Here is a 7505-nt window from a genome sequence, read left to right as displayed (position 1 = left end):
TGTGTTGCTAAAGGTTGGGAAATACTTCCTCCCAACAGACTTTGTCATCCTGGACATGGAAGAGAGTCACACTCACCCAATCATATTGGGAAGACCATTCCTAGCTACGGCCAGAGCACTTATCGATGTAGAGAAAGGGAAGCTAATATTGAGAATCCATGATGAACGACTCAGCTTCAATGTTTTCAAACTATCACAAGAAACAGATCAAGAGGACAAGGAACTAAGTACAAATGATAATGAGACACTGAAGGAGGAGACAAGCACTGAAGCACAGCCAGTTCATTCTGAGATTCCCTTAATTGATAAACAAGAAAAACAGCAATTGCCACAGCTCAAGGAAAAATTGGAGGAACCTAAACCTCTAGAGGCAGGTAAAGAGAGCATCACAACCCCTTTAGAAAAAGAGGTCACCAAGGGGAAGGCAACCTCAAAAGAAACAAAGAAGAAGGTACCAAGGAGGTGGAGGAACAAGAAGATTCCTACGGAAGACTTCTCTCCAGGGGATAGAGTTGTCTCAGCTTACTTCCCAGATATTCCCCCTAATCTCCCTACTGTACCATCTCAGTTACCCAAGGTCTTCACTATGAACAGAGTTCTTTCCCTGGAACATGTGGAGATCATTGATCCAATCAATGGATATAAGTCCACAGCAAGAGGGGAGGACTTTAAGCACTACCAACCACCCTGATGAGGGAAAAACGTCAAGCTAGTAATGCTAAAGAAGCGCTTCATGGGAGGCAACCTATGTTTTATATGTTTTTAAAATAATGAATAAATCAATGTTTATGAATTTCAACCCAAACTTGACAAACACTTGGTGAAATCTTTATCATGCAGTATACAGTGAAGAACAAGTTTGGTGTTCAAAGCAAACCAAGATGCATGCTAGTCTTGGGAGCTTTGAACAAAACTTTTCATCACATTGCTTCAAACTAAGTTTGGTGTCACCCCATGGTGCCACCAAAATGCATAAGGATACACAAGTAGTTAGTTAGTTGAAATTCATAAATAAACAAACTCTTTTTCTTCTCTTTATTATTCTAGCCGTAGAGTTTGATTTTTATGATATTAATTTCCTTATTTTAAATCTTTATAGGAAAAGAAAAGAAGCATAAAAAGGGATTGATTGGACAATTAAATGGGGGGAGATTCCGCCACTTAATGAAGAGCACTACACACATGTCTCAAGAGGGAACGCATGGGGAAACGTTGCCATGCAACATTGGAGAAGGAAGATCCTTGAAGACCGAACCAAACACTCTCATTAAGTGATGATCCTTGTCCTTCCTTCATACACAACACCGACCGTCCATCAAGCAAAAATCCTTGCAATCCACACCTTCCATCCACTCATGATCTCCCTATATAAGTGAACCTTAGTGCATGATCATTCCTCACACTCAAACTCCCACTCTCCACACTTCATACTTTCAGCTTGCTCAACCCCCTTCATCACACTCTGTCCTAGCCAACCTATTCCTCATCTATCTGTATCCTCCAACCCCCCCTCAAAACAGCAACTCAATTTATGGCATCATCAAGCTCAAAGAGGCAAAAGAGGAAGGAACCCATGGAGAGTGTTCCTTTCGATGAGAAGAAATTCAAAACTGCCTTTCATGAACGTGAATTCGAACGGATAAGGGCCAGAAAGATATTGCCAGAGTTAATCTTCCAAATCAATGCAAATGAGTCACCACAAATTCTGGAGAAAATCGAACAGAGGGGGTGGCAATTGCTCACAAGTCCAGAGGGGAAGATCAATGGAAACCTCATCAAAGAATTTTATGCAAATGTAGTAAGAGAAGATAAAACCAAGGCCCCAATCTTCAAAAGTTACGTGAGAGGAAAGGAGGTAGACTTCAGCCCAAATGCCATAACAAGAGTTCTTCACCTGAAATCACCTCATTTTGATGAGGACAGTTATCAGGCAAGGATAAATAGAAGCCCTGATAATGATGAGCTCTCAGAGATAGTGTCAGACATCTGTGTTATAGCAGCTGACTGGGAGAGGTACACAGATGGGAGACCCAAGTTCATCAAGAGGGGAGACCTGAGCCCTGAAGCCAAGGGGTGGTTTGAACTCGTAAGGAGGTCCATTCTACCAGCTGCAAATAATTCAGAGGTAAACATCAATCGAGCTACTATGGTGCATTGCTTAATACAAGGTGGGGAAATCAATGTGAATGAGCTCATCGCCGAGGGGATTCAAGATTCGGCTGAGAAGGTTGATTCAGGTGCCAGGCTTTGGTACCCCAGCACCATTCTCCGCTTATGCAACAAGGCCAAGGTAGTATTTGAGGACAGCAACCCAGACTGGGTGAACCCAGGGAGGCCAGTTACACTCGAGCGATTGGTTTATACTACACCTGCTCAGCAACAAAGAAGGCCACAAATAGGGAAACCAAAAGCAAAAGAAAGAGTTCACCAAGAGGAACCTCATCAGGAGGAATATCAACAAGGAGAGTATTATGATCCAGCTAACCTGAACATGAATCACCTTCTAAGAGCCATTGAGGATCTGGGGATGAGACATATGGAAGGACAAGAGCAAATACTGAACCTTCAAACCAACTGGCTGAGCCAACAGGAAGCATGGCAAAAACAACAAAAGGAGCAGCAGCAGGAACACTACTCCCGGCTCACTCAAGCCATCAACCAAGTGAATGAGAGGCAAGAGCTTCAAGAGAAGCACTTGCAAGAACTCAACCAGCGGCAGATAGCCCAAATGAAAACTTTCAATGAGTTCAGTGTACTCAATGAAGGAAGGCAACTACATAAGGAGGAGTTCTATGTGAACACTCAAGCCAAGTTGAACTACATGACCAGTAATATGCATCAGCTACACTATGCCATCCCTACATATCATGAGGTCCAAAAAGATTTTGTAGAACAAGAAGAGAGGAAAGTGAAACAGCAAAAGGAGACACTCAAGAAGAAGATGGAAGATGGTGGTTTCTGGAAGAAGCTGCTTGGAAAAGGCAAGGGAAGTGGAAGTACAAGCACTCAAGAGAGACACAATGAGGACAAGTAAGGATGGGAGCATGGGCATCCACATGAATGACAGGTGGTGGAGTTCTTTTTGGTCCATGTTTTCTATGCTTTAAATAAGGAAGATCTTGTATGAAATAGAACTTGCTTCCATGTTATGTTTAAACCTTTTTCAATTATGTCTTTTAAGTTTTTGGTATTGAAGAAAGTCTCTGTGTGCTAGTCTTTATGTCACTGCATCCTTACTTTACTTACTTGTATGCTTGTCCCTTTTAATCAAATGAAGAGAGAATGTTTATGTTTCAAAAGACCAGAGTGGAGTTCACACTATGGAGTACATTCATGAGTTTGTGGTATGATCATAAGTTAGCTAAGTTGGTTCAACCATAAGGTGGGATGACAACTATCTGGCCTGAATACTTTGCTTTGAATATACTCATGAGACTAAGTATATGACAAGATCCTAATAAGAGAAAGAGAAAAGAATAATGAAAGTGGAAAAACTAAAGAAAAAGAGTAAGCAATAAGGCTAGGCACCAATGGTTTTGATCTTAAGATATGTGTCTGTGGTGTTCCTGTGTGAAGGATCTACTTGGATGAATAAGCTCTTAGGGGTGCTTTATCACCTGGTAACTTGAGTTAACTAACCCGGGATTATCAGCTGAAAGTCCATTATCAAGAGTAACCCTCACCACAGAGCATTTAGTAACCCAAAGAGGTGCTGGACACCAAGGTCTCAAGAAGGAAAATAAATGAACTATATGCCTGTGGTGTGTATGTATGGGGGAGAGACTTGAGGGAGTAAGTCCTTAGGGGTGCTTCAACACCTAGCACCTTGAACCAACTGGTTCGGGAGTGTTGGCTGAAAGCTTATCTTAAAGAGTTGTCCCCTTACAGAGCACTTAGCCTAAGAACACCAATAAACTCTGAAATGACAATAAAGGGATCAATGAATAAAAGTCTCATGGGATGTAAGAAAAGTGAGTGTTTTAAGACATGATAAAGGTCTGAAAGCCAGGAATGAACCTAAGTTGCTATGCATGAAACCACCATAAAATCAGTGACATGACTTCCACAAGAATGACTCATTGCTCTTGGCATTCCATTCATCATTCTCTTGTTCTAGTACTTGCTTAGGGACAAGCAAGCTTTAAGTTTGGTGTTGTGATGCCAGGACATCTTGGCCAGTTTCACTGACCTTTTCTTTACTGTTTTTAGGTTAGTTTCATGCATTTCCTTAGGAAATAAGCTAGTTTTGGGTAGATATTCACTTACACCTTGATTCAAGCATACATTGTGCATTTTACATTATTTCATGAGGATTTTGCATAAGTTTAGTGACAAAATTGTATGTTGCATTGCCCATGACTTGGACTAGAACTTTGATGCGCTCTATTGCTTGATTTCAGGACCAAAGGAAGCAAGGAATGGGAGGCAACTTGCAAAGTTAATGAGAAAAGTGATTGCCAATAACGCTCTCAAAGCCACATTGACCACGTTAAGAGTCACGTTAACTAAGTTAATGTGAACTCTAACATGGAGAGGGGAAGTTGAGCCAACGTTAGTGACACTTAACATTGTCACTAACGTTGGCAAATGCTCATAAGTGGCCACGTTAGAGTCCACGTTAACTTAGTTAACGTGGCCTCTAACGTTAGAAAGGGGGAGAAATGCCAACGTTAGTGACATTCAACATTGTCACTAACGTTGGCCTAAGGAGCAACATACCACGTTAACTCCCACGTTAACTTGGTTAACGTGGGAGCTAACGTAAGAAGCAAGCATGGTCGACAACGTTAGTGACACCCAACATTGTCACTAACGTTGTAAGCAACCACACAACCCCCCAAGGAGCCACGTTAACTTCCACGTTAACTTAGTTAACGTGGAAGCTAACGTTGATGAGTGAAAGAATGGCCAACATTAGTGACACTCAACATTGTCACTAACGTTGGGGATGGCTAAGCATGGCCAGGTTAGAAGACACGTTAACCTAGTTAATGTGGACTCTAATGTGAGGCATAGGGGCACCTTGGAACGTTAGTGATAATGTTGAGTGTCACTAACGTTCTCGAAGGATGGCAAGCCCACGTTAAAGAGCCACGTTAACGTGGGCTCTAACATGGGAACAAAAGGGGCTTTTCAAAGTTATTGGAAATGTTAAGTCTTAATAACGTGTGCGAAGGACTTAGAGGCAACGTTAGTGGCAATGTTTATGCCACTAACGTTGAAGTTAACGTGGCTTTTACTTAGTAACGTTAGTGAGAAAGTTGATTGTCACTAACGTTCTCGAACTTATATTTTCACTAAACGTTAACACCTCTAACGTCCTGAGCTAAAGTCTCTGCCCACTTCACATTTTCTCTCTGCAAGTAAAGCCAAGCCCAAATGAAGAAGAGAACTGCTTCAAACTCAAGATCCAAAGGCCCAAGACTTGAAGAGCCAACTAGAAGCTGAGAGAAGCAGTATATATAGGAGTAGCTTTGAATTGTTGAGGAGTTCTGAAAAAGAGGGGAAAAAAGAGAACTACTCTCTGTATTCTCTGTAATTTCTAGTTCTATCATGTATTCTCCATCTTTGTTTTCATTTTCTAGAGCTATGAACAACTAAACCCCTTTCATTGGGTTAGGGAGCTCTGTTGTAATTTGATGGATCAATACTAATTTTCATTATTCTTCTTCTATCTTTTCTCTTGATTTTACTTGAAAGCTTTCGATCTTCATCCAATTGAGTAGTTATCTTGGAAAAGAAGCTATTCAAACTTGGATCTCTTTTGAACCTTGAAAGAGGAATGAAGAGATCAAGCTAGAAATGCTTTCTCATGCTGGACCAAATTGGGTTTGGATGGGTATGTGACTATAACCCTCTCAATACTTGATTTGGGAAATGCATGTGGTATAATCAGTGACCATACTTCATCTCTTCTCATGAGCAATTGACCAAGGAATTGGCTATTGATCAAGATTTGAGAGATTGAATTGCAAGAAATTGTAATTCAATCAATTAAGATTGCCAAGGAGATCAATGAGTGCATTGATTGAGGAAGAGATGAAAATGAACTTGATCCGGAGAATCGCAACATCTCCTAAGCCCAATGAACTCCCCATCTCTGATCTTTCCCATTCTCTTTAATTTCTGCCATTTACTTTTATAAGCAAATCCCCCATTCCCATTTACAATTCTGCAATTTATTTTCAGTCATTTACTTCCAGTCCTTTAATTCTAGCATTTACTTTTCTGTTATTTACATTCCCGCCATTTTATTTTCTGCAACTCTCAACCCAAATTCTGGATTCGCTCAACTAGAAGATTCTTCTAATTAAAGTTGCTTGATCAATCAATCCCTATGGGATTCGACCTTACTCTATTGTGAGTTTTTACTTGACAACAAATTCGGTACACTTGCCGAAGGAAATTTGTTGAGAGACTATGGCTGCTAAGCTAGAGAGACTCTGCTTAGAATTCTCTGTCTGTTGCTGAGAAGATGATGGAAAAGGCTTGCTATTGCTAAACCTATTTCTTCCACCATTATTGTTGTTGAAGCCTTGTTGAGGCTTCTGTTGGTTCTTCCATGAGAGATTTAGATGATTTCTCCATGAAGGATTATAGGTGTTTCCATAGGGTTCTCCCATGTAATTCACCTCTGCCATTGCAAGATTCACAGGATCATAAGCTTCCTCTTCAGAGGAAGCCTCCTTAGTACTACCTGATGCAGCTTGCATTTCAGACAGACTCTGAGAAATCATATTGACTTGCTGAGTCAATATTTTGTTCTGAGCCAATAAGGCATTCAGAGTATCAATCTCAAGAACTCCTTTCTTCTGAGTTGTCCCATTGTTCACATGATTTCTTTCAAAAGTGTACGTGAATTGGTTATTTGCAATCATTTTAATGAGTTCCTGGGCTTCTCCAGGCGTCTTCTTCAGATGAAGAGATCCACCAGCAGAGTTGTCCAATGACATCTTGGACAGTTCAGACAGACCATCATAGAATATGCATATGATGCTCCATTCTGAAAGCATGCCAGAAGGACACCTTCTGATCAATTGCTTGTATCTTTCCCAAGCTTCATAGAGGGATTCGCCTTCCTTCTGTCTGAAGGTGGGGACTTCCACTCTAAGCTTACTCAATTTTTGAGGTGGAAAGAACTTTGCCAAGAAGGCATTGACCAGCTTTTTCCAAGAGTTTAGGCTTTCTTTAGGTTGTAAGTCCAACCATGTCCTAGCTCTGTCTCTTACTGCAAAGGGGAAAAGCTTGAGTCTGTAGACCTCAGGGTCAACCCCATTGGTCTTGACAGTGTCACAGATTTGCAAGAATTCAGCTAGAAACTGATAAGGATCTTCCAATGGAAGTCCATGATACTTGCAATTCTGCTGCATCAAAGAAACTAATTGAGGCTTAAGCTCAAAGTTGTTTGCTCCAATTGCAGGAATTGAGATGCTCCTTCCACAGAAGTAAGAAGAGGGTGCAGTGAAGTCACCAAGCATCTTCCTTGCATCTCCACCATTGTTGTT

At 41.0% G+C, this 7505-nt stretch overlaps 1 non-coding gene across 1 annotated transcript; it reads left to right on the top strand.

Moving 5' to 3' along the window:
* Nucleotides 1-7011: 7011 nt before the first annotated feature.
* On the top strand, nt 7012-7115 carry LOC148546217 (small nucleolar RNA R71). The gene has a single exon (XR_015900291.1). It is a non-coding gene; the product is annotated as a small nucleolar RNA R71 (small nucleolar RNA).
* The last annotated feature ends 390 nt before the right edge of the window (nt 7116-7505 follow it).

The sequence above is a fragment of the Arachis ipaensis genome, chromosome B9 (genome assembly GCF_059453495.1).
Source record: "Arachis ipaensis isolate K30076 ecotype BB chromosome B9, ASM5945349v1, whole genome shotgun sequence".
NCBI lineage: Eukaryota > Viridiplantae > Streptophyta > Magnoliopsida > Fabales > Fabaceae > Arachis > Arachis ipaensis.
Note: the sequence above shows the minus strand (reverse complement) of the source record. Positions and strands in the feature narration are given on the sequence as shown.